This window comes from Urocitellus parryii, chromosome 15 (genome assembly GCF_045843805.1).
Source record: "Urocitellus parryii isolate mUroPar1 chromosome 15, mUroPar1.hap1, whole genome shotgun sequence".
NCBI lineage: Eukaryota > Metazoa > Chordata > Mammalia > Rodentia > Sciuridae > Urocitellus > Urocitellus parryii.
In genome coordinates, this window is record NC_135545.1 from 32,152,621 (window position 1) to 32,179,531 (window position 26,911).

At 48.7% G+C, this 26,911-nt stretch overlaps 1 pseudogene; it reads right to left on the bottom strand.

The window, feature by feature from the left end:
• Positions 1–835: 835 nt before the first annotated feature.
• On the bottom strand, positions 836–26,911 carry LOC113185235 (liver carboxylesterase 1-like; annotated as a pseudogene).

The following is a 26,911-nucleotide window of genomic DNA, read 5'->3' on the forward strand; positions in this document are numbered from 1 at the left end:
CTTCCATTGCCTGTGGGTCTCCAGTGGAGTGACTGCATTTCCCCCCCAAGACCTGTGCACAGCCCACCTGTGTCCACTGATGCCCCTCCTTTTCCTCTTCTCCGCTCTCCCCCCAGGAGCCCTAAACATCACCTGCCCAAAATGACTGCACTCAAATTCTTGCTTCACAGCGTGCTCCCGGGACCTAAGCCCTAGCCATGCCAGGCCACTGTGACTGTTAATAGGTGTGTACACATGGGGAATTGTCATATTCTCTTGGTAAATTGACCCTTCTGTTATTCTATAAGGCCCCTCTTTCCCCCTTTTTATATTCAAGGATCCAATATTAATATAGCCACCCAACCTTTTTTAAAGTACCTTTTTTCTATTTTCAACCTACCTAGATCCTTACATTGACAGTGTACATCCAACCAAATTTTGCTTTAGACGTTGAGTCTAAGGATGCCACATGATGTCCCTCTTCCCCACACATGGAAGGGTGAGTTTGTAATTTGCATTGCTGAGGGCGTGTCTCAGGGGTGGAGCAGGGTGGCCTCTCCTGCAGATCCAACACAGCCTTGGGAGCAAGAGAGAGTGGCCTGGAGCATTTTCTATGGCTAAGGGGGGGAGGGGTGTATGAGCTTATGAGTTTGGATCTTCAACAGGTATCACTTATAGTGAAGAAGTAAACTGGGACCACATGCTGCTGTCTTCATCTTTGTCATCTGAGAGGATGGACTCACCTCCAGCCCAAGACGCAGACTCTGATGTGGTCTCCAGAAAATCATTTATTCTCCAAGTTGAGGCCACAAGTACAAACCTTCCCCACCCAGGCCCTGCCACCCCACCCCACAGTCCCCAGCCTCCACGTTTAGACTCCTCGGTGGCCTGCGCACCCCTGTCCTCTGCTCCAGAATCCCAGGGCTGGCTCAGCCTCCCGTCACAGCTCCCCATGTTCTCTCTGGGGACGTTGCCTTGAGGCCTCCCTGGCCCTGAGCTCTGTCCAGAAAGCCACTTCCTTGTCTTTCAGCTGAGTGGCTGCCTGGGTGGTGGCGCCAATCTGCAGGTACCCTTCCTCCTGGTCGTACTCTGGCCAGAGGGGCATCCCGGCTCCATTGGGGTCCCTGGGAACAGAATCAAACAGAAACTCCCCAGATCCACTCGTGAGCCCCACGAGTCTTGAGACTGACAGGATTCCCTGGTTTCTCTCTTCCACAAGGCCCAGCTCTCCCTGTCCTGGGGCATCCTGTATGTTCTCGGAGGACTGTAGTCACAGGTAGGGGGTTTGTCACTCACACTTTGACCCCTTCACAATGGGTAGGCCCCACCATGGCCACCCATCCATCCACCCCACCATTGCTACCAGCCTCACCCATGGCGAGCAAAGTTGGCCCAGAATCTCATCACCATCCTGCTGAGCTTGGTCTCCTCTTCTGAGGCGCCCCCTGTTGGGGAAGAAGGAAAAAACACTTTGCTGCTCAAAGTGGGCTGTGGGCCAGCAGCAGCAGCAGCAGCTGGGAGCTTGTGGACAGCAGACTCTTGGCCTGACTCCACACCTACTGGTCCAGGTCTGCCTATTACGAAGACCCTGTCCCTTGGTGTGCACTTTCAGCTTGAGAACGGCTGGTCGAGGACTCACTGGGCATGCTGTCCATCCATAAGCCGACTGCCTTTGTCTTCTGGGCCCACCTGCCCTGGCCCTCCCCACTCAGGGTCCTAAGGCCACACACAGGGTTCCCTCTACTTGGTGGGACTGCTGACTCTTGGGCTTTTTCTTAATCTCCTGCATGTATCCACATTTTCAGAGTCTGAAAAATATCAGACAAGCCACCATCCTAAGGAGTCACCCAAGTGAAAGCCACTGGCATGTCACAAGCAGCCATGAGGTAGGTCACAAGTCATCTGCAACTGATAAGTTAACATATCAAAGCTACTGTGAAAGCTTTTCTTGAAGTATTATGTTATTAAAAATTCCAGATAAAATATATGAATGTAGTTATGTAGACAGATACACGTGACATTCAGGTCAAGGTCAGCACCTAATCTAACTTCTCTCATTCTTGTATTCTGTTGTTAGTAGAAGATCCCTCAGTGGCAAGCAGTGGCCCCCACGCAGGGCTCTGCAGGTGACCCTCCAGCTCTCAGGTCAGGACTCTGAGACTCTGTGCCTCAAGGACCGTCACGAGTACACCCCCCCCCCTTCTTGCAGGTGAGAGCAGAGGCCTGCCCAGCGATGCTCAGCCCTGTCACAGTGAGTCAGGAAGTTCACAGAGAACAGGGGACACTTGCTCAAGGCCAGGAAAGCAAGACTGGAACCCAGGCCCCCTAACGAACAGCCAACAAAGGCTGTTACCTTTTAAAAATGGGGCTCCAAATACCGAGAAGAGCTCATCCCCGTGGTCTCCTGTCACCGTGCTGGGTCTCACGTCTGATAAGCAGCTCGGGCCGTAGTCAAACTCATACATGTAGGTGGGGGCTCCGGCATCTGAGAAGACACGGATATGTGCACAGGTCACCTCACCAGACACGCAGCTGGATGGTCTCAAGGTCTCTGGCTGTGCAGGAAACCCCTGGGTGTCAGCCGGGACAGGAACAGAGCTCCTGGAGAGCCCAGGGACTAGCTTAGGGCTGCAGAGCTGCTTAAAGTGGAATTGGGATTTGAGCCAGATATTTATTGAAGCACAGAATGAAGGAATTAAATGAATCAAATAAATACTGAGACATGTTGCATTGAGATCACACTCGAGCTCCTTCTCTTCAAAAACCTCTACCACCTGATAGGTGCCTCGTATTCCTCTGATTTTGAGCATTTCTGAGGTTCTCACCCATTCAGAGAAGGGAGGAGCAAATCCAAGCCGCTTGTCTGCAAATGAGGATGTTTGGAGACAAGTGTGTCCACAGACAGAGCCATCTGCCTCTCGTGATTCAAGAAAACACAAATCTCCTGGATTCATATTTCAATCCCCTTGCATGTCCTGCTTCCTGCTTGGCCAGGGGACTGTGAGGTCGTTAGGGTGACACAGTGATGCCCACCACAGAAGGGGCACAGGAGGTGAGCGTGCCTGTCCCCACCTCTCTGTTCCCCTTTCCTGCCAGGAAACTGGTCCATGTAGGTGGGGCTCCGGCATCTGGGAAGACATGGATTCATGCCACAGTTTGCACGACCTGAGACCCACCTGGATGGTACCAAGGTCTTTGCTGGTATCGTCACAGGAGAGAAATAGTTTCAGGAAGGCCCTGTGACTACCAGGCTGCCCAGCTGGCTGAGGGGAGGTGGGGACTCAGCCCGATGTTTTTCTGGTGGTCTGCTTTGAACCCTTTCCATTTTCATTCTGTGCTTCTACTCAAGACGTGTCTGCTGCTCAACAGAATGAACCAATAAAATCTAGCAAATAAAAACACTAGGTTTCATCGAGGGCACACTAGAGGCCCTTCATTTCAAGCATATCTCTAAGGTGGTAGGTGTCTTCTATTTGGCCTATTTGAACTTTTCCAGTGCTGTTCTCACCCGTTCAGAGAAGAGTGAGAGGATAGTTAACTAAACATATATGTAAAAGCAGAACAATCTATGTCTTGGGTTAAACCCAAGCTTATGGAATTTGTCCTCTATCCTGCCTTGTAAAAATTTCCAAAGAAATGTCTTTAAAATGAAATAAAAAGACACTCGTGACATGAAAGAAACACAAAGTCAATGACACAAATAAGACAGAACAATATTCAGAATACTGTGGGCACGTAATAGTGATGAACAAGACAATGTCATCTCCAATATAAGGGTCAAAGACAAAACTGTTACTAACAAATAAGCTAACATAAATAATCACCTAGTATTATGGTTTAGCTATGACGTGTGCCCAGAAAGCTCATGAGTAGATCAGGTGAGCTGGAGCCTAATGACTGGGTGAGACCATTCATGGATTAATAATTCGGAAGGTCTAATGTACTGGGTGACGGCTAGAGAGAGGAAGGGTGTGGCCGGAGGAAATAGGTCATTGGGGGTATCCTACTGGGGTTTATATTTTGTTCCTCACCTCTCTCTCTCTCTCTCTCTCTCTCTCTCTCTCTCTCCTTCCTGGCTACTATGAAGGCAGCACATACTGAATCTCTGAAACTGTGAGCCCTCAGTCAACTTTTCCTCTTCTAAATTATTCTTATGTCAGGTATTTTAGTCACAGTGATGAAAAAACTGACTAAGCACCTGACTACAGCTAAGATCATTTGCCATTACTAAATGACGTAAATTCTGACGTCAAAACAAAATGCTGGCGGAGAGACAAAACTGCAGAGTTGATAAAATACCCCAATGTTAAGTTGCAGTGAGCTTAAAATAGGCTGCTATAAGTTGAAGATTTATTCTATATAAGTTTTATGGCAACCACGAAGCAAACATTTTTAGAAGAAGCACAAAATAAAATTAGGAAGAAATCAAAGCAAACCACATAGAAAACCATCAAGCTTCAAGGGAAGACTTCAAGAAAAGAAGAATTAAACCAAGTGTTTATGAAAACAACCAGAAAAAAGATAACAAAGTAGCATTAAGAAATCAATAGATGATTACTTTGAATACATACAGATTTAATTGAACAACAAAAAGAAACAGAGAGGCTTCTAACAAGAGCTCAGTATATGTTCTGCCTCCAAGAGATTCAGTTCACCTTCAAAGACACACAGTGAGAGCAAAGGAACGGAAATACAAATCATACACAAACGGAAACCAAAAGAGAGTGGAGGTAACTAGTTAGGTCAGACAATAGGCGTTAAGTCAAATATTCTGAAAGAAGACAAAGACCTGTTGATGAAAGGGTTATGAGAATTGTAAATAGATATACACCGAAAATCAAAGCACCTAAACACATTAAAGGAGTTAAAGGGAGAGAGAGATTACAACACAATTGTAGTAGGGGACTTCAATACCCCACCTTTAGCCTTAAAGTAATAAAAGCTAATGGTGGCAAAGCTATGGAGAGAAGAACCCTAATCCTTTCCCAAACATAGTGTTTGTGGGAATGTAGATTAATCCCCACTATGGAGAACAGTATGGAAGTTCCTTAATAAACTGAAAATAGAACAACCGTGTGATCTAGCTATATCAGTCTTGCATCTATATCCAAAGGAAATTAAGTCAGCATACAAGAGAGAGATCTGCAGTTCCACATTTATCACAGCATTGTTCACAGCAGTGAAGATATGGAATTAGCCTGGATGCCCATCAACAGGTGAACAGATAAAGAACATATGGACTATATAGACAATAGAATATTATTCAGCCATAATCAGAATGAGATCATTTCATTTTTCAGGACAATGGATGGAACTGAATGATATCATGTTAAGTGAAAGAAGATAAACACAGAAAAAAAGAGTATGACAAGTTCTTCTTGTAGGTGGAAAATTTTAAAAAATTTAAAAGATAATGGGGAAGAGAAAGTAGAAGATGGACTGGTGGTGACGGAAAAGGGGGACCCGAAAGGGGGATTTAGGGGAGTAAGAAGGTAGAAGGGAGAGTCATAGCATGAAATATGCATGTATGGAAATCTCTCAGTGAAATCAATTCATAGGGACAATTAATATGTATTAATGTTTATTAGTTTAAATAAAGTATGTTTTCTGACTATAATGGAATAAAACCAGAAATCAACAATAGGATGAATTTTGGAAAATTGGCAAATTTGTGAAAATTAAACAGCATGATCCCGAATAAATTAAGGGGGTCATTTTTAAACTTAAAAATATGTTTAGACAAATGAAAGTAGAAATGCAGCACACCAAAAATGTATGGCACACAACAAAAGCAATTGTTACAGGAAAGTTATGCCAGTAAATACCAATATCAAGAAGAATATTTCAAATAAACAACTCAGGGTTAAACCTCAGGGAACAAGGAGAACAAACTAAGCCCAAACTTAGCAAAGGGAATGCAAGAAAAATAGCAGGCAAGAGATGAGTTAGAGAGGATAAAAATACAAAAGATCAACAAAGCCAAGACTTGATATTTTTAAAAGATAAACAAAACTGACAAATCTTTAGGAAAAATGACCTAGAGAAATGAGTTCCCAATAGATGAAAGAGGAGTCATTTCAAATGATACCACAGAAATATTAAGTATCATGAGACGTAAGATGATGATATGCACACAGACTGGATAGCCTAGAGGAAATGGATGCATTACTTATCCCTCACAATCTGACAAGGCTGACTCGAGATGAAGTAGATCACCTGAACAGATCAATAGTGAGCAAGGCATTGGAATCAGGGATTAAAAAATCTCCCATCAAAGAAAGTCCAGGACCCAGGGGCCTCACTAATGAATTATATCAAACATTTAAAGGGATCTAATATCAACCCCTCTCAAATTCTCCCCAATTTTCTTAAAAAAATTAAAGAAAAGAGAGTACTTCCTTTTATGAGGACAACATTACCCTGACACTAAAATAGGACAAGGATGTTATAAAAAGAGAAAATTAGAGACCAATATCCTTCCAGAACATAGCAGCAAATCTCTTCAAGAAGATACTAGCAAAACAAATTCAACCACACATTAAAAGAATAATCACACTCAACAAGCAGGATTTATCCCTTGGAGGCAAAAATGATTGAACAAAGGCATACAAAGGTATCAATAAATGTGATACATCTGATTATAGACTGATGGACAAAATATATATAATTATCACAATGGGTGTGGGGAAAGTATGTGGTAAAACCAACATACTTCCATGATTAAAAAAGTCATCATATTTGGGATAAATGGAATGTGCCTCCGCATAATAATCCTATGCAAGAAGCCAAAAGCTAACATCACACTCAATGGTGAAAAATGGAAAGCCTTTCCCATAAAGTGTGCAATAAGACAAGTTACCCACTTGTACCCCTTCTATTCAACCTAGTAGTGGATGTCCTTGACAAAGAAGTCAGGCAAAAACAGAACAGAAAGGCATCCAGGTAGGAAAAGCAGACATTCAACTACCACCATCTGCTTATGAATTGGTCTTATTTATAGGAAATCTTGCAGATCTTATCAAAAATAGATTAAAACTAATAAATGAATTCAGTAAAGCTGAAGGATGTTAAATGGACATATAAAAACCAGAAGCAGTTGTAAACACTAACAATTAACTATTCAAAAAAGAAATCAATACTAACCCCATTTATACTAGCTACAAAAATATAAACTATACAGGAATAAAGCTACCCAGGAAGTATATTATAGGTACACAGAAAACTATAAAGCATTTGCCACAGTCTGGCGGGGCACAAATAACCGTGAGGTCACGAGCCACTTGTAGGTTCAAACAGGAACGAACTTTATTCCAGAACCCACGGGAACTCAACGGGAACTCCGCGAGAACTCAAAAGTAGCGGGCACCAGAGGAGCAGGAGCCGCCTTATTGCCGGACAGCAGAGGTTTATATACACAACTGAATACACAGCTTGTTTCAATTTAGCATCATCCAGTTATAGCAATCAGTCATTATTTTAATAATTATACACAGCTTAACTTAATTATCATCATCTTAATGGCTCGCTGGCGCTACCCCTCAACCACCCCTTCTGGCAAAATGCCAGGCACCATCTTGACTTGGTTGTGGCTCTCAACAGCATTGATGAAGGAAATAGAAGAAGACACAAATAAATGGAAATTCATCTCATGTTTAGGATGGAAACATTAATATTGTTCAAATGTCCATACCACCCAAAGTGATACACCAAACCAATGCAATCCCTATCCAAATTTCAATGCCATTCTATATAGCAATAGAAAGAAATCCTAGAATTCATATGAAATTTAAAAAAAAATTCCATTTGATCACAAAAATTATGAGTGAAAAGAACAAAGCTGTAGGTAACACACTACCTGATTTCAAATTATATGAGAAAGTTATAGCAACTAAAGCAACATGGTATTTGCCACATAAACACACCACACAGGTTCACATGTACACACACACACACACACACACACACACACAGTGACCATTAAAACAGGACAGAGAGCTCAGTAATGAACCCAGACTTGTATGTTCAACTTATTTTCAACAAAGGGGCCAAGAATATGCACCAATCTCTTCTGTAAATGGTATTGAGAAAAATGGGTTTCTACATGCATCAGAATGAAAATGGATCCTTATCTCACACGGTATAAAAATCAACTCTAAAACTACTAGAAAAAAAAAAAGAAGAAAAACTGCACATTCCTTCTGGAACCAGCCCTTGAGGCCTGACCCTCAGCATTTTTCAGGTCCATCTATGCTGGGAGATGTCAGGTGAGACACCAAAGCTGGTGGGTCACAGTCCTTCTAACATCCAACTTTGGGACTCACCTCTGTGCCCACGGGCCACCATCACAGAAGGGACAGCAAACATGACATCTTCCCGCAAGTCCAGGAAAAGGTCTTTCTTTGTGGCAGGGTTGTCCTAAATACTTCTCAGAAGCCACTGAAGCCTGTTCCTCAGGGAGCTCCTGAAATGCTTCAAGAAAGAGACTCCCCACCTGCTGAGCAACGCAGTTGCCCCTGACAGTGCAGAAGGCGTCATTGATCATGAACCTCCTGAATCTGGTGTGAATCCCTCCCAGGGTGTGAAGTGGGAAAGGCAGGAAAATGAGAACAGAACCCTGATCCCATCTTGTTCTGCCATTGGCTTGGTCTCCACCAGCTTCCTCGCCTCCCTAGACTCTCACAACAATGGGGTAGGCCTTCCACAAGAGCAACGTGGCTGTCTTCTGGTCCAGCTTGCCTTCAGAGGGTGGAATGCCCATCATCTGTGACAAAATATGGTTAAGCATTTATGAACCATCAGGGATTCAGAGAAAGAACCCAACTGGCCAACAGCCAATCCAACACATCCCCTGGGCCTTGGTGATCATGAGTCTTTCGTGAGTTTGAAGAAATTCAGTGAAACAAATGGATTTAAATTCAGAATGTCAAGGAGCAGGAAGAGGGTGGCTTAAATATACAGACTAGGGGCACACGGGTCATCCAGGCAGAGAGGGAAATTTAGACCAAGGAAGTGTGGAAGCAAAGGGATCAGGGAAAGAGGGGAACAGATGATACCCCCAGACCCAGGTGCCTGAGGAAACTGAAATTCACCATTGTGGTTTGTTCCTTTGGCGTAAGCTGAAATCCTCTGAAATGAGAACTGCAGAATGCTCAGCATGTGACAGCACTCGGAGACTTGACCCCATACTAGCCTGGCCTCTAGCAGCTCAGGGTCTAGGATGTCCTAGGATGACCCAGAGCCCTTATGGTGCCTGCTGGGAAAGCTCAGGCCTTCAGGAATACTGTCCTCCTCAGCTAGGAACTGTCAGTGGCCAGCAGGCCCCTGAGCCTTTTCTAGAAACAGTTACCTAAGGAGGCCTGCAATGATCAATCCTTGCTCTGCCCTTTAAGGTGCAAAGACCCCATCCAGAACTGTTTCTGCAAGGACCCGAGAGTGTCTTTTCTTAATTTTTTAATGTAAAGATTTTGGATAAAATTCTTGCTCTCCCTCCCAGTCCTTGTAAAAGGATAACAGTTGAACTTGAGTAGGGCTAAATTCAATTCAATTCAAACCCGTACTTCCTGTGATGAAGAGAAGAGGAACCTGGTTTTCCTGCAGATGAGCAAGTTCTGCTCACATGGACTCACCCCTCCCACCATGATGCCCTGCTGAGCACTCCCCAGGACTGAGAGGGCTCCAGCCCTTGTTGTCGGGGTCCTAAGTGCAGATCGTGGTGGATGTTTTCCCCACTGCGATCCTATTACTGAATAAAACCTGTCCTGTGGCTTCAGTTACTTTCTGGCTTTGGTTTCGTTTTGTTGTTGTTGTTCGTTTGCTCGTTTTTGGTAGAAGGAATAGCTCTTCTTCCCTTTTAGAAGCCAATTTAACTCAAGGAGAAGCAACATCCTCTGAATCTTTCCAATGAGGTGTCTGAGAGCAGCTGTGACAATCCAGGGGCTCTGAGTCCAAGCCCCAGGTGGAAGCTGTTGGACCCTAGATGTGACTCTCCCCTAGTCCCCAGCGCCTACCCTTTCCACATGTCCTCCATTTTCCAGTCGGGACAGTTAGGATCTCTAGGGGTCTCCCAACCTGGATGGTTCAGGATGATTTAATGGGAAGACAATAAAAACTTGCCTGAGGAGAGAGGTTCCTTGGGATGCACCCAGAACAGAATAATAAAGACATTTTCCAAGAAAACATGACCGTCCCAGTGGGAACACCTGCCCTGGATTCAGATGGAGCTTGGAGAAGCAAGAGCTCAGAAGTGGGAGGAGAGATCTCTGAGTTTCGGGAGGGTACCTCGTAGGTCTAATGTGCCTGCGCATTCTCACCACTGGAAGGCTCCAGCCAAACTCTTGCTTGTTGAAGCCCACCACAGAGGGGACAGTGTTGAAATTCTTTTCAGCCAGAATCTCTTCAGGCATCTTTGGCAACCCACACTGCCAATCTTTAGGCATCTTTGGCAGCACAGGCAAGGGCAGCTCTGGTGAAGAAAGCAGGCTCATTTGTTGGATTTTATCTGAACAGATAACACCCATGTCCCCTGCCTGCCTGGTAAAGGACTGGACAGTGCAGAGACCCTGTAGCTCTGGGCACAACCCAGTGTCCTAACGAGGGGGTCTATGGCTTGAGACACAGAGGACAGGACTTTGGGGACCTGGTGGTGATGAGGTGATGTTGGCTGGTAAATAGGGAGGCAAATTCTCACCCAAATTTTATACATGGACGTAACTACTGTGAATAAGCAGGATTGACGTCATATAGTAAATATATTCTGGTTCTTCTCAGTGGTTTTGTCTGGAAGGTTGCACTGAACGCTGGATGAGTGGATACTGAGTCCTTGCTCCAGGGTTACTCCAGACTCAGGTCCTTGTGGCCCTCGGGTCACAACATTTTCATCACTTTTTTGAATGTGTGGGTTCCTACTGAAAGACACACCCTGGGAGCTATCTTTCTCACGAGGATTAGTTACAGGGAACATTGACTGATAACAACACCCCAGCTTCGCTGGCTTCTGCCCACCACGGTCCACTATGCGTTTCCAAACTGCACCATCGCACGAGCTCAGCTTCCTTTCTGTCTTTTCCCCAGCTGCATCACCAGCCACAGAGGTCACCACACAGAGGCAAATCCCCTCCTCCATTTTTGGATGCACAGTATTGATGAGCCTCAACCCTGGACTCACAGCCAGGATGCCCTAACACAGCAAAACTTATCCATCACATGCTATTTCTTCCACAGGGCACGGCACAGCCTCCTCGGGCCTAGGGACACAGGAGTGTGGAGACACAGTCTCACCCGTCTGAGCTGCATGACTTGGACTTCTCATTGCTCTGAGTATATGTTGAGAATGACCACACCATGTTGCAGCTATTGATTTGGTGGTTTGAATACATTTTACCAAGTAATTGCATTTACCAGTTCAGAATATGCAGTTAGTAAGGGTCTGTTGCATCTGTTTAACTATATTTAAGCTCTTTTAGCTAAATGTTCAGCTTTGACGAGGTGCTGAGCCCTTCACTCAAGGTGCCAAAATTGAGACTTGTTTCCCTTTTTGATCTTTTATTGATCCAGACCTGGGCCAAATCCTACTCCAGTGGACTGCCAGTAGGGGGCAGGATTTGCGTGCAACTACTGCTGCCCTGGCAAGACTGCCATTCAAAGTGTGTGACCCAGAGGCCAGCAGGAGGAGCAGCTCCTGAAGGAAGAGTGTGCAGGGCACACGGGACAGCTGCTGACCATAGGCATGGGCTTTCAGGATGACTGTGATGGCAGGGATAATGGCATGAGCAAAGGCACAAAGTTATCCAGGAACGTCACAGAGCCCGGGGCTTGGAGCCCTGCCTGGGGGAGGAGCAGGAGAGAGGGGCAGGTGGGGGAGCAGGTTTTCTATAGGACATGCAGCAGCGTTGGCACTCAGGTATATATTGTGTTGTAAGCAAGGTCGGATTTTAAGGATGGGGACATGCTCTGGAAGGGCAAGTCTGTGACACCACGGGTCAGGGGAGTGAGGAGGGAAAGTGCAGGTAGAAAACAATAAGAGTCCAGGCAGTGGACAGTGAGGGCCACATGGGGCAGCATCTGGGAGGGGAACAGTGACATCGGCAAAGTCGGAATGACAGTAACTACAGCCACCCACCCAGTGGCTGACGCTGGCTGACGTGTGAGGGCCAAGTGCATTGCCTTGCTCCAGATGAAAACACACAAGGGCATCGAGCCCTCCTCTTTCTCTCACACCTCAGCCCTGTCCACCACCAGGTGCTGCCAGCCACTCCTTCAAAAAGAGCCCTCTGAGCGCCTCCTGTCTCCTGCTGAGTTACAGTCTAAGTCCTTCTAGCGACCACCCCAATCCAATTGCCAGGACCTCCTCAGCCTCCACCCTACCTCTCCACTCAGCCTCCACTCTACGCACTGGAGTCTTCTGCCTCAGGACTTTTGCAATTGCTGTTTCCTCTGCCAGGAGCACTCCTTACCCAGTTTTCCCCACGGCTGACTTTCTTTCCTTCTTCAGAGCTCCTCTCCAAGGTCACCTGCTCATCAAGCCATTCCTTGTCCCATATATTTACTTTCCGACAAATGGCAAGCTCTGCCCTTTTCCCATTTTATTTTTCCCTTAACTCTGACCATCATCAACACACGCAGAGTTTCCATATTTATTTCTCTGTTGCAATCCCCCCCACTGGACTAGGAGGTTCCAAGTGTGCAGGGAACTCTTGTGTCACTGCTACATCCCAGAGGCTAGGTCAGTCTGCCCATGGTGAGTGCTTCCCATGGCTTGGTTGAATGGCCACACAGATGGCATTCCATCCTCACCAGATCTCACTTATCCATCTTCCTTTCAGGGAAGAGCGAGGACCCAGGGAGGACAGGATGGTAAGATATGCATAGCTAATGCCACCAACCTCTGGCAAATGATGGAGGAAGAGATGGGGGATACAGTGGTGGTCTCCTTAGGGCTGGGAGGAGGACGTGTCCACCCAGCGCCTGAGACCCCTCCCTGCACAGCTGGTCAAACCCGTGGCCTCCCAGGAGATCCGTCCTCGTCCTCCTTGGTGAGGCCGCCTCTGCCCTTATCCTGTTATCTCTGCCTCCTGAGAGTGGAAGGGTAGTGCTGACTCCTCCCACAGGGCATCTGGGAAGCAGGAGATGTAAACAGGAAGGGGAAAGCTTGGCCCAGGGGACACAGACGAGCCGACTGGGAGCACTGCACTGGGAGTCAGGGGAGTGGGTTGCAGTGCTGCCTCTGGTCCACCTGGCTGTGTCACCCTGAAAGTGACCTCCCCTCTCTGGGCCTCAGCAAGACACACACAAGGAGGGACTGTGGTTCCACAAAGGAGAATTCTTCCATTCATCGTGAATTGGAGCTTAAAGACCTTAAGACTCAAAACCTGTAATCAAGAACCCGAAAGTCCTTACCTCTCCAGGATCTCCAAATACAACAAAACTCAAAAGAAGATAAAGATAAAGACAGGGATGTGGGCGATAAGCCTTCTTGGTTTAGAAACGGATCCTTTGACCGGTGCCCCGTAGCTATCAGGCTCTCCCACCGGGTGCCTCCTTGGCTGGACCCAGAGGAACAGGGCTCCACTGGGCAGGGGCAGAGGGTAGAGTTGTAGGACGGGGGAGGGGCCGGCAGCGGCCTGGGCAGGAGAGACCTGGGCCCCAGAGTCAGGGCCCTGGAGCTCTGGGGAGGACCCTGCTGTCAGTGGTGGCCTCCTCTCCCACTTAGTCCCTCTGGTAACCACCCCCACATTTCCTCTGGGGAAAGGGGCACCATGGTGCCTGGGTGATGGGCTATGGCAACTCCCAGGAGATGGAGCAGGAGGTGGGATGGACGAGGAGAGAAAGCACTGCCCTGCCTGGGCTTCCCTCTTCTTTACTGGCGCCTCCCAGGTTCAGGCATCTGCAGGTGACCAGGCTGGTCACACAGATGAGTACGGAGTGGATGGGAGCCAGTGTCCGTCTAACAGGGTCGACCCCAGACCTATTCCTGAAGTTGATGGGATGCACAGTTTCTAAACAGATGGGACAACTATTTCCAGATACACTGGGTCCTCCGAGTCATATACAGAAGGACTCAAATATTGACTTCTTTCAAAGTATTAAGAAACAATGATGTCTTAATTCTTGGAATGTCTTGGTCACCTCATTTGATCTTGATGAATAACCCAGGACTCAAGCCCCAAGGCCACACTGGACTCAACCCGTGGAGACACATGCAGAATCCAGTGCTCGGGGCCTTCCCTGTTAGTGCAGAAGTATTCTCCAGTGTCCAAGATGCAGACAGAGAGCCCGGGGCGCAGGTGATGCCTGAGCTCACAGCCACAGCTTTTCCCAATAAGGGAATCGTTCCCATTGGTGGTGGTGGTGGTGGTGGCGTGTGTGTGTGTGTGTGTGTGTGTGTATGCAATATAGTTAGATGCTGGCTGGATGTCACACAGGTGATGGACACGATGAAAATACATGAATAAACACTTGTGGATGAATTGACAAGAGATGAACGAAAAGATATTAACGAATTGGATGAATGGAAAGCTGGATAGATGAATGGATCAGTAGACATACAGCTATACTAGGATCATAATGGAGACACAGTCTTGAAAACCTGAAAGACTGGACTATTGTTGTGGTTGTAATTTAGAAAGCTTCAAATCAACCAAGACGGGTGAGTTGTGATACCATTCTGAAACTCTGTACTTATCCTCCCATCCACCTGATTAAAGATGGCCACTACTTGGGAATCCATGGGGTGCTTACCTCCCTAAAATACATCTGCAAACAAGAAGAGCCAAGTGTTAAGTTTTAGAAGAGATTATTCACAATGCTCTTATTGGACATTTTTTGACCTTTGAGGTATTTCACAATAAAAAAGGAAAAATGAAATTCCCAGTTTTATTCCAGGTTCCTTTGGCTGACACTGCTCCTCAGAGGTCAGAGCGTGTTCAGGTGTTTTCTCTTGGGCAGGAGGTCAGGGGACCTGATGATGCCCAGGACCAAGTACACAGAGGCGGTCCACTAGCATGGAGGCACCTACCATGTTCGACGTGGTCTCCAAGAGCTCGTCTTCGTCTTCTGGTGCAGACAGTGAACCATGACCACTGACGCGGTGGTTTTGCACCCAGCAGTCACAGCCATCTGCTTCAGAGATCAGAGGAACCAGCAGAGCTCAAGAGCAAGGTCCCTTCCCTCCCACCATGTGGACAGAGGTGGGCAAGTTCCGAAGGCAGCAGTGGGTGGCCCCACATCCTTTAGGCCAGCAGGTGGGGCTCAGGGTTGCACAGAACTACCTCCTACTGACTGGAACTGTGGCCTGAGCCAGTTACACAACATCTGTGCCTCTATTAGCTTCTCTCTGTCAAAACTGGCAAATGCCATCTAGAACCGCATAAACACACCCCAAAATGGCACAATATTTTCAAGGTTGAATGCCTCAGGAGAGTCATTTGAAGTGGGTGTTAAGAGCTTGAAAAACAAAATTCCTCTGCTTTCAAGTCTCACCCCCTCCACTTAGTAGCCATTTGGCTTAGAGAAAGCCACTTAATCTCTTTGTTTCTTGGTTTCCCCACCCATAGATGGGGACAACGATTGCACTTATCTTAGAAAAAAAAAAAGAGTTCAGATTTGTGAAGTGCTGAGGTGTATCCGAGTCTCCCACACACTAGAGCTTGTGCAGAATTCCAGGAACCCTGGTGGAATGGGGTTGAAACCTGACCCTAACGCAGCCCTTCTCCCTTCAGTGACCATGGAGCGTCTCTGTCAAATAAGGTACAAGAAGAGCTCGCCCAAGGACTCCAGGAGAGCGGAGGAAGGGGCACAAGAACTGTCCAGGTGAGGCCTCCCGCAGCCATCATTTCTTCTTGAGCAGCACAGTCGTGACGGCCACGCCACTCTCAGAAATGGGCCCAGAAGAGGTTCTTGGGCAGGGGAGACAACACCTGGCAGGGATGTGGAGAGGAGGAGGTTCACGCTCATGAGGAGGGGCAGCAGCTCACTCGCTCTTTCAGCCTCCCTCTACCTGCTCCCTCCCCCCCCACTCACCTGGAGAGTCTGTGGGTGAGGGGACACGGCAGCCCCTCACCTGCCCTGCCTGCTGACCAGCCTCTGCTGCATCCCCGCTTCCCAAGGGACCCTGAGCAGGATGAAGCCAGAGCCCAGAGACAGGACAGAACAGAAAGTGTGTGGCCTAGGCTCACCATCACTACCCAACCCTGGGTAGACACCCCCGCACGCCCCCCCACAATTCCACATTGGCCTTTCCATGACCCGGAATTTATCATAAGCAAAGTGATCGTGGAGGCCCATAAAAATGTGTAAGAATTCCCACACTGTGTACAGTAGTAAAGTTTTAAATAACTCAAGTGTCTGATGATCTAATATAATTAGTCATCTAATATGATGAGGTAAAAAAAATAATTTTTCATTCTTATCATGGACGACTAGATCATCTTCAAAGATAGTGCTGTGTAAAAACGTTTCATGTTTAGGGAACTATTGATGTTATGCTGCAATATTACAGGAACTTTTTTTGTATTTAAAATAATGTAGATGAGAGAATGATTGGATGATAGACGATAGACAAAAATGTAAAAAAAAAAAAAAAACAGTAGACAAATAAATATCCAAACATTTACAGTGACTACCCTTGGGTGGTCAAAATGCAGTTGATGCTTTTCTTCCTTCAGTTTCTCCTTAGTTTCTATTTTTCTCTACTTTAATATATATATATATAAATAAATTTTATGTAGTTGAATACTCTATTCAACTATGTAATCAATTGATGTTTGAAAAGGACAGTAATCCTGTGGATACTCTGCTCAACTCTGGGGTAGACGGAGGATTTCCGGTGGCTCCCAGCACCTTCCCTCAGTGTCCCCCACAGCCCTATGTCAAGGCTTCTCACACACCCATGGCCCTATGACCCACATTCCATGAACCGTCCCTCCCCATTCCACATTCCATCCCTGCCCCCTTCACCCACCTCCCTCAGCCCAAATGCCCCTCATCCCCGGAGACTGTTGTCCTCCCTCTTGGGCACGAACAAGACATTAGAAAAATTCAGAGGAAAACCTGGCCTTCTGGGGTACACAAGTCCCCCCAGTGTAGATCTGCCGTAGAGTCCAACAAGAACCAGGACCCTCTGCACACGCCCGTCCTCGCCACCCCTACTTCCCAACAGAGGTGAGCTGAGTCCTGATGTTAAAGTGACTGGGGAGGGGACAGAGAACTCAGTCCCCTGAGAGGAGGAGGAAGGGCACTGTCACAGACCCAGCTAGAGAGGTTGCTGGCCCCAGGACATACAGCCAGCTCTGAGCTTCCTCAAGGCCAAGAGGGTCTGGACTTTGGCTCCCCACCATTTGAAGCTGGACAGTGTGCGGAGTCACCCCTGAATCCAGATTTATAACCAAAGGAGACTGTGGCTGGGTCCACCCGTCTCCAAGAGGTTCACAGTTGGTCAGGTGCCCACAGAACTCACAAGAACAGAGACACTTTGTCCTCCTGCTGACTCTCCAAAGATGGTCACAGAGCCTGGGTCCCCTCCAAAGTTGGCAATGTTGTCCTGGACCCAGCGCAGAGCAGCCACCTGATCCAGATGACCTCAGTTCCCTGGGCTGTGCTTATTCCTGGTGCTGCAAGATAACAGGGTGATGTAGAGATAGAGATGTCATGTCAGGGCTCTCAGGACAAGAGATGAGCTGGGGGCTCTGCATCCATGACACAGGGCTCTCCACCTGACTCTCGTCCCTGTGACATTGTCCTACATGGGTCCTCCATTTATTCTTCCAGAACAAATGTGCTGAGTGAGCACCTACTATGTGCCCTACACTGGTCTAAGAGTTACAGCATCCCCAGGAACCACACAGGCAAAACCTGACTACACTCAGCTCACACTCCAGAGCACAAACAGATGAAAAGAGAACACAATGCTCATGAGTGAAGATGATCTGAGGTCATGACAGGTAATGACAGAGGCAGGGTGGGGCAGCAAGGGGCAGGGGTGTGTTTCAGATCTCAGCACCAGGGAAGGCCTCTGTGGGGCAGTGGCATTGGGTAGAGACCAGCATGAAAGGAGCACAGGTCTTGTAAATGTCCAAAGGAGAAATTCCGGGGAGGAGAAGCAGCAGGTGCGAAGGCCCCAGGCCAAGGGCACCAAAGTGTGAGTGTAGCTAGAGTGAGAGGCACTAGAGAGGGCGCTGGGGACTTGGAGGGGACTTCTCTGTCAACATCAGTGACCTGGGAGCCCTCAACAGAGGCGGGGCGAGACTCACCCTGTGCCTCTCGTGATCACTGGCCACTGTGGAGTGGCCACCACGTCCGAGTCACAGGTTTATGAATATGATTACAACCATGATCGAGCCAGAGACGCAGCCATGAAGCGAGGTGGGAAGAGGGGCTGGATTCTGAGCGCTTTTACAGGAGGAGCCCTGGATTCTGCTGGCCCACGGAGGTGGGGAGTGAGGACAGAGGAGCCTCCAGGCTGCCCCAGGCCTTCACCCTGACCACCCAGGAGGGGGCAGTTGCAGCAGAGGCACAGGGGCTGTGGGGCAGCAGGAGAGCCTGAGCTGGGGGGGGGGTCTGTCCCTGTGAAGTGGAGGTGCCCTGTGCATAGCCAGGGCAGTAGGAGGGGGCAGCTAAGGTGGCACCTGGGTTCCAAGTGCTGCTGGGCTCACTCAGGGAATCAGTGGAGGGAGAGGGAGACCCAGAGGCCTGAGCAAGGGGAGCAGGAGGGGCCAGCGGGGCAGCTGAGAGGGAGCAGCCAGCTGGGAGTGGGCGGTGACCTGGGCCCAGGAGAAGGAGGCATTTCAGGTGTGTGAGAGGCACCTGCTTGGCTGCTGCTGAGAGGTTGCCAGGTGCTGGGCCGAGTGCAGGCGGATCATGGCTGGCCTCTTCCGGACAGCCTGGTGGCATGGCCCGCTGAACCCTGCCAGCCCAGCATTCATTGAGCTGCCTCCTTCCTCCCGGATGAGAAGCATGTGGCACTGAACTGGGCAGCTGTGTGCTGCCTGTCAATGTGGAGGACTGTAGCGTGCTGGGCCAGTGCAGATGGAAGGAGCTGAGTGTGTGGGGTGGCAACCTGAGGGCTGGGCCTGGCAGGGCACAGGATTTGGGCAGGAAGAGGGAACCACACATGCAAAAGCCCAGGGACAAGTGTGGCTGGGGAGTGAGAAGGTAGGTGGGGTCTGGGGCAGGGTAGATTTGGGACCTTGTCCCAGGCCCCTCCCCACCTTGATTAGCAGAGCTGATGTGAGGCTAAGGGCCTCCCCTCACAGTTGTCAGAAGAGCAGACTTCCCTGAAGTGTCAAGAGCAAGATCCTGTTTTGCAAGCAGATTGAGGGATCATCCCAATGAGCATGTGCAGAGACTCCCAAATCTGACCTATAGTAGTAGCCGAGAAGGGAGAATTCCCTACTTAAGACCTCACACATATTACTTGCATCTCATGCATCCAGGGTAAAACCCAGGAACGAGCATTTGGGGCATGGGTTATTTGGGCAAAGCAAGAAATCTGCCAATCACCCCTTGTTTAGCTTAAACCGCTCCTAGCAAGAAACCGGCCAAAGTCAGGCAAAGAACTCACGAGTGCACATAAGCCCAGTCCCCAGATGTCTTTGTCACGTCCCTGCTGCACCCTGACAGTGTATCTTCTTCCAATAAACTCTCTTACCTGTTCCCCTTAGTCCTGGTGAGTTCTTCCTACGGCCTGCACACTGGCCGTCACCAAGTCCCACAACAGGGCCCAATAATGAAGGGCTTTGGATGCATTATGAAGGCTTGAACAAAAGACTCCATGAGGGCTGACATGACTCCAGCTGGGTCTTGTATCTTTGCTTTGGTGACTGCCATGATTTGAATGTGGTTTGTCCCCCGAAGTTTATGTGGGTATCCTTGGTCCCTAATCTGGCAGTATTAAGAGGTGACTGAACCTGCAAAAGATGAGGTCTGGTGGAAGACTATTTGGTCACTGGGCTGAAGTCCTGAAGGGATTTACACAGAGCTTGTGGGACCCTGGTTAATTTTGCAGAAGGAGTTAACAAAAGAGCACGACGTCCCCTCCTGCCCTTGCTCAGCTTCCTGTCTAGTCCTGTGATCTCCTCTGAACCTGTGCATTCCTTTCTGCCTCCCTCTGGGCCTTCACCAGAGGCTGCTCTGATGGGACCACCCAATCTGGGGCTGAGCTGAAGACAGTTTTTTGCTCTGCCTTACCCAGCCTAAGATATTTTGTTCAAGAGGAAACAGACCAATGCGGGGGCTAATGTGCAAATGTGCAGAGAGGAGAGTCCAGCGCCTTACCTGAAGAACCCCCAGATGCCCAGGCGGTACTGGATGGTCACCACCACCACGTTTTCCAGGGCAGAGAGGGGCAGTCCATCATAGGTGGATGCCCCGCCCACCACCAGACCACCTCCGTGGATCCCCACCATCACCTGGGCAAGAAGGGAACAAACACAGTGGTTAGAAGAAGCAGAATTGGGAAAGACACCAGCTGTCTGGCTTGGTCACCTACATCTTGACTGTGACGAAGGCCACTGCCCCTAGTACAACAGAACCCAGTCAGGTTGTGAAATGCAGACTCCCTAGTGGAAGACTCCAGACCACGCCCCCCCCCCACCAATGCACCTGCCGTTCTACCTGGACCCACATGCCATGTCCTCCCCAGGCCCTTAAAACAGGGAATGACATCATGGGGACAGCAAAGGCCAAGGGTACTGTGTTCTCCCCTGGACTCCCATGGTCCTCACACCTGGACCATTCCACCAGCTGGACCTAAGCAAGGGGCAGCACTTGTATTTCAGATTCGACTCAGTTAACTCTTTAGTGGGGGATTGAGCTTCCTGGCTCATGTGTGGTTGTCTTAGGAATGACACGGGCCCCTGGGTGTGAGTGCTCTTGTGCTCGCTTTGATTCCTCTGCACCCCCAAAGGCTCCCGCCCTTCCTCCACAAGCCCACCTCCCAACCACCTTCTCCAGCAAATCTTTGGAGGTTACTTCACATTACCTGACCATCTGCCCTGTGCCAGGGCCTGTGATAAGAACTGAGGATGAGCATGGATATGGCAACTTGTAATTCATGGTTCTCACAAAGAACCAACACAGCAGGAAGAAAGGAGAGTGGCCGAGGAAGGTTGTGCTAGCATTGCTAATAAAAGTCCCCACATTAAGTAAGAGTACTTCTTCTAAGAGTACTTCTTCTAAGTACTTTGAAATAAACTATCCACAAAGCAAGTCCTGGTATTTTCCCATTTGACAGGAAAACTAGGCACTTCTCCTTCCCAATATTCCACAGCTAATGAGTGGCACAGTCAGATTGGACCCAGACAGCTGGCCCTGGAGCCCGCAGGCCACTCCTTGCAGCCCACAGCCCTGGTCACTGCACAGTCAGCAGCTAGGGCAGGAGGAAAATCCTCCTGCAGCTCTAAGTCATTTTCAGGAGTGCCTAAGATCCTACGAGAATAAGTGACAGAGGGGGACTTGGCCCGGGCAGTCCCAGAATCCATGTGCGGAGCTGCTGGACTTCCTGCAGTCCAGCCCCACACAGTGAGCCAGCCCTTGGGAAAGGGGGAAGGTCCCGCTGCAGCTCTGACCTGTGTTCCAGGAGGCTCGCTCTGCGCACTCAGCCAGCCCTGAGATGAAGCCCGACCGCCATCATTAGACCCTCACACGGGATTCTTCCCACGAGAGGAAGCAGAGGCTGAGGGAGGTGGAGGACGTGCCCAAGACTCTCAGCCAGGCCAAGGCAGACCCAGGATCCAAACCCAGACCCTGGAGATCTAGACCCTGTGTCCACAGCTGGGGGTCTCCTGCCTCCAGGCTCCCAGAGCCCTGTTTCTCCTGCACCTCTGATCCTGCCGTCCCCAGGGAGGGACTGAGTCGGGGTCACCTGAGTGAAGGTGAGCTCAAGGACAGGTCAGCACAGACAGGCTGGAGAGGCCAGGATGTGTGTGCCGCCAGATGGCAGGACCTGGAGGGCAGGGGCTGCTGGGCAAGGCGCCGTGCCCCTGCTCCCCGTAAGCCCAAGTCTAACTGTGTATTTTGAGACGCTGAGTGTAAAGCATCCGAATGAGTGGAGGAGGAGAACTCCTGTCCTCACTGCCTGACACCTGAAGGCCAGCTTCCTGCCCCAGATTACAACCCCCTTCCCAGCACCTGGGTAGTCTTCCAGGTGCTCCTTCTTTTACTGAAGGGTTCCCCAAATTAACCAGAAGAACCTCGCCACCCTCTGACCTGCACCTGGCAGCCTGTCCCAGGGGAAATGCTGACTCGTGGGCATCGGCCTGTGCCATAGGCAGTGGGGGGGTGGGGGAGACGAGCTACCGTAAAACCCCAGGTATTCTACCAAAGGCAAGGAAAGAGCTTCTGAGCCTGTCCCAGGCTCTGCCTCCCCACCTCCAAAAAAGGGGCAGTGACAGGGGACAGACAGTGGAAGTGGTCACACGTGGTGCGCGGTAGAAAGACGACACACGTGTGTGCCATTTCCTAGTCTGTGCTCGGGGGCATTGGTTTACAGGCCCTGAACTTGGTCCTGTCACCCTGCTGTGCGGCCTCCCTTCCCCCATCTGGGCCTCAGTTTGTCTACCTTAAAGAATGGGTGGATTTTCTCTAAGATTTCTTCCAACTCTAACTTATTTGAAATCACGTCTTAGCTGCTCTGGAGATCAGATTCTTAACCTAGAAACTAACAGTAACCATCTTGGGCTTCTGAGAGTGTGAGAATGTGGAAAGATTACGATGCTCTTTCCAGATTTAGTGCACTCTCCCCCAGACGCTGAGCTCACCAAGATAAAGGACAACTCGTCTTCTCTTTGGGGAAAGGAAGCTCAGGGCCTCTGACTCATCATGGCCCAGGGTGTCCCTCATCTCCTTCCCACCTGCGCCCAGAAATCCCAGATATTGAAACACAACTCTCTGGGGCCCGTGCTCACCGGCAGCCTGTTTCTCCTGGTCAAGTCTGCAGGAGTGTAAAGGCAGTCTTCAGAGAACTGGAGGGGAATGTCCTCCTTCCTGTTGGTAAGGAGATCTCAGGTAAACTGCCCGCCACTGCATCTTGGGAACACCTGGGAGGGGAAGAAAGAAGGGCTCAGAGATTCAAGGAGATGGAAGCAGAAAGTGTCACCTGGGGCCGGACCTTGCACTGGGGTTTAAGCCTCTGGGTGGAGCTGCTATTGCAGGACTTGAGACACTGGCGTGTGTGAGAAGCTCACTGGGGGTTTGTTGGGAACCGTGGGACTCCCTTGAGTCTCCCCAGATCATGCAGAGTGACAGGGACTTGAGACCTCTTCCCATCCGAGACTGTGAGATGCTCTGGGCTAAGAAAAGGGAGCTGTCCATAAGCTGACCTGCCCTAAGAGATGACCTCTCCTACCCTCCTGGGACCTGGTACATCTCTGCTGGGCTGCAGGGCTACTGTGTTTCACCACCGGGTAAACGTGGGAGACTTTCATCAACCAGGAGACCTCCCTTAGGTGGCAGACAGTCAGAATGCAGAAAGTAGGGAGTGGCATTGCTGTTGGGCAACCTCAGCAGAGCTGTAATCTTCTCCTGCTTCAGCCACTGGAGTGCTGGCTGACCTCGGGTAACTTCCTTTCCTGCCCTGGGTCCCAGTCAGCCAGGTCTAAGTGAGGGGAGTGCTTTCTCTGGACCCTGGCAAACCTGCTGTGGTAAGACTCCATCATCAGCTTAACACAGGCAATCCTTTGTGCTGCACTGAGACCTGGGTGCACCTCTGCTGGGTTGCAGGTGGTTGCAGTGGTCTCCAAGATTCAATTTAGAATGGAATTGGTAACATTATTGAGTTCTCTCCATATGCCAGGCCCTGATTTGGATTCTTGTCATTTACTAGGACTCGGGTTATATTAAAATCCTCAATCGCAGATCAGAAAACAGCCATGAAGACATCATACCAGCTGCCCATAGCCACATAGCCAGGAATCTCCCTCTATGTAGTATGTAGATTTCTAAGGATAATATGGGCAACATTCTCAGATCTCAGTGGACCCAGAAGGCAGGCATTGCTTCCCCAGTGTGTAGAAGTGACCCAGGCACTCAGGAGCCAACAGGACACAGCTGTCAAGGGGCAGAGTAGAGCCTGAAAAGATGTCCTCAAGATTTCCATCCTTGGAAATTGTTCCTAGACCACTAAGAGCAAAGGGCATAAGAGTCATAATGACAGAAATTCAAAATTAAAAGAGGTAAAGGAGTCCAATTTCACTAGCATTTAGATAAATTTCAAATAAAGGCTGAAATTATGATTGTCCCTATAATAATTATTATCTTCCTATTTTGCATACCCAATAGTCAAAAAGTGTTCATTTAGTGAACCCAAGATTGGCAGGGGTCTGCTCCGTGGAGGATTTCATTCATCAGTGGAAGGAATAAACACAGCAGAAATATATCTGGCAGAAAAATTACCAAAATATGCATCTTCTTGATTTCTTGGAACTGATCCTAAAAATATCCATGAATATGTGTGATGATTTATTTACAACCTCATCATCATAGTGTTAATCATAATTTCAGGAACATCAAAACACTGTAATGACCCTAAATAAGAGATTGAGTAAATTGATTTCTTTCCAAATAAACACAGCTACTTAATGTCAGGCTGGGATATTGAGGGCACAAAGTGAAGCTCATGATGTACTGATCCATGAGCACTGCGGTCAAGCATATCATGAGTACGCATGATCGACTGTCAAGGGGGGAAAGACGGGAAACATGATCTCTGAGATGGTGTGGATGTGAGGTGACCCCAGAGCTCCTGTGCTAATGCACTGCATGTTCGGAGGTGGAATGACAAGATGGTGACAGCTGTAACCTCATCAATCCGTCCTAGTTTGAGTGGACTGACTGGGTGGTGACTGTAGCAGGTGGGGCATGGCTGGAGGAGGTGGGTCCGTGGGGACAACCTTGGAAGGGTGCATCTTCCCCGTCCGCCCTTTCCGCTTCAGTCCTCTGCTCCCTGGCTGCCACACCCTTCTGCCATGATGTGTTGCCTCACCCTGGGGGAAGGGCAATGGAGTTGGCCACCACGGACTGAGACCTCTGGAAACATAAGCCCCAAATGATCTTGTCCCCCTCTAAGTTGTTTTTGTCATACGTAGTTTGGTCCCAGCAATGGAAAGGCTGATTAAAATAATCTCTAAGAGAACTAGCAATTCTCTCTGGGTGGTAAAAGTACACAATTGTAGTTTTCTTACTTTGCTTCTCTGTATCCTCTAGCCTCTCTGAAATATAGCATGAACACATGCGTGCACACACACACACACACACACCATACACACACACACACACTCACAATCAGGAGGTAAGAACCCTGCATTATTTTAAAAAGGCAAAGAAAGAGTGCGCTCAGAAGTGGGCTCCTGGACATCCTCAGAAGTACCTCGCTGAGGAGATGAATCATGTCAGGACTGACACTTGTACTTGTCTGCGTGTTCCAGGGTGACTGATCATCAGGAACAACTGGGTTTTGTACCCAGGTGACCAGGGTCCCTGAGCACACCGGCATTCGCTCTGCCCATGACGAGGTATCTAGACGCAGCTGGGAGTTGAGAACTGGCCGTGTCAACCCTCCAAATCATAGCCCCTCACACACACATTTACCTCTCTGCCCCTTGATCATGCCACAGTTCAGTGTAGAAAAGATCGGTACTCCTCATCTCCCTCACCTACTCAACTCCCTTTTCCCCAAAGCACTAATATTCGAACATATTACCTAACACATTTTTTTTACTTGCATGTTGTCATCTCTTTCCCCACTGCAGTGTAAGCCCCATAAGGCAGAGATCTTTGCTTTGTTCACTAATGGATTCTAGGAACCCACAACATGCCCGACACACAATAGGTGCCCAAGAACTGGTGCTGAACAAAGGGCTCTAGGCACCCTTGAGAGGTCCAGAAGGCCTCAGGGCTCTGCAGTGTTCTAGAAGATTCCAGGAGAAAGCAGAGCCAAGCCCAGGACGGCCTCCACCCCCTCCTGCAGCACCAAGGGACAAACCCCCTGGGACAGGACACCACTTACATAGGAGGGTAGGAGGTGGCGTTCTTCACAGAGCTCCAGGGCTCTGCCGGCTGCGGTGGAGCAAACCTCAGGGGCCCAAGAGGGGGCTTGGCAAAGGGGACGCCCAGGAAGACGGCCACGGGCTGCGCAGATCCTTCCAGGCTGACATACTGCCCCAGGACTTTGCCGTGCACCATGTCCACCAAGTGGGGCGAGGTCGGGTGTCCTGCTGCACATGGGGAGCAAATGAGGACATTAGAGGGGAAAGGCCAGACCTGGGTTCCAGGGGGGGGTTGGCCACATTCTAGGCATGTGACACTGAATAAGTGACCTAAAATGTTAGGTCTCAGAGTATTTTTTATGTGAAATAGAGATGAGGAGAATGTCCAGCCTAACTAAGAGGGCTGATACAGGAGGTCAATTGGAATTAAGACATAAATACATCCAAGCAAAAGTCAAAAGTGAGTGCACATTGCTTTTTAAATTATTGTTGTTTATTTCAGAAAATGAATACATTGCTTTTATGCTTTTATGAGTGCATTATGTTATACAGACATGCTATTGATGTTTTATTTGTGCATTTCAAGATTTCTGCACTGAAGGTTTTTTTAAATAATTAGCAGAATATTTTTATGGAGATATATCCATTCTCCAAGGAAAACCCACAGAATAAATACTTTATGTCACTAGATGATGATATAAACAAATGCAAAAATTCAATATCGATACAGAATTTTAAGTGCCTTATGCATCTCTCAGCCTTTAAAACCAAAAATAAAAAAATATTTGCAACTTGGAGGACTTGGTGGCTGATCAGATTATGGTGGGCATTGGAAAGGAAAGAAGACTGAAGAACTGACTCTGTGTCAGGCAGGGTCACTGGGGTCTCCTGGCAAGAGACCACAGGACCAGGGCACCTCCAGACTGGAAGGAGGTGGGTGAGGGGCAGGGGATCAT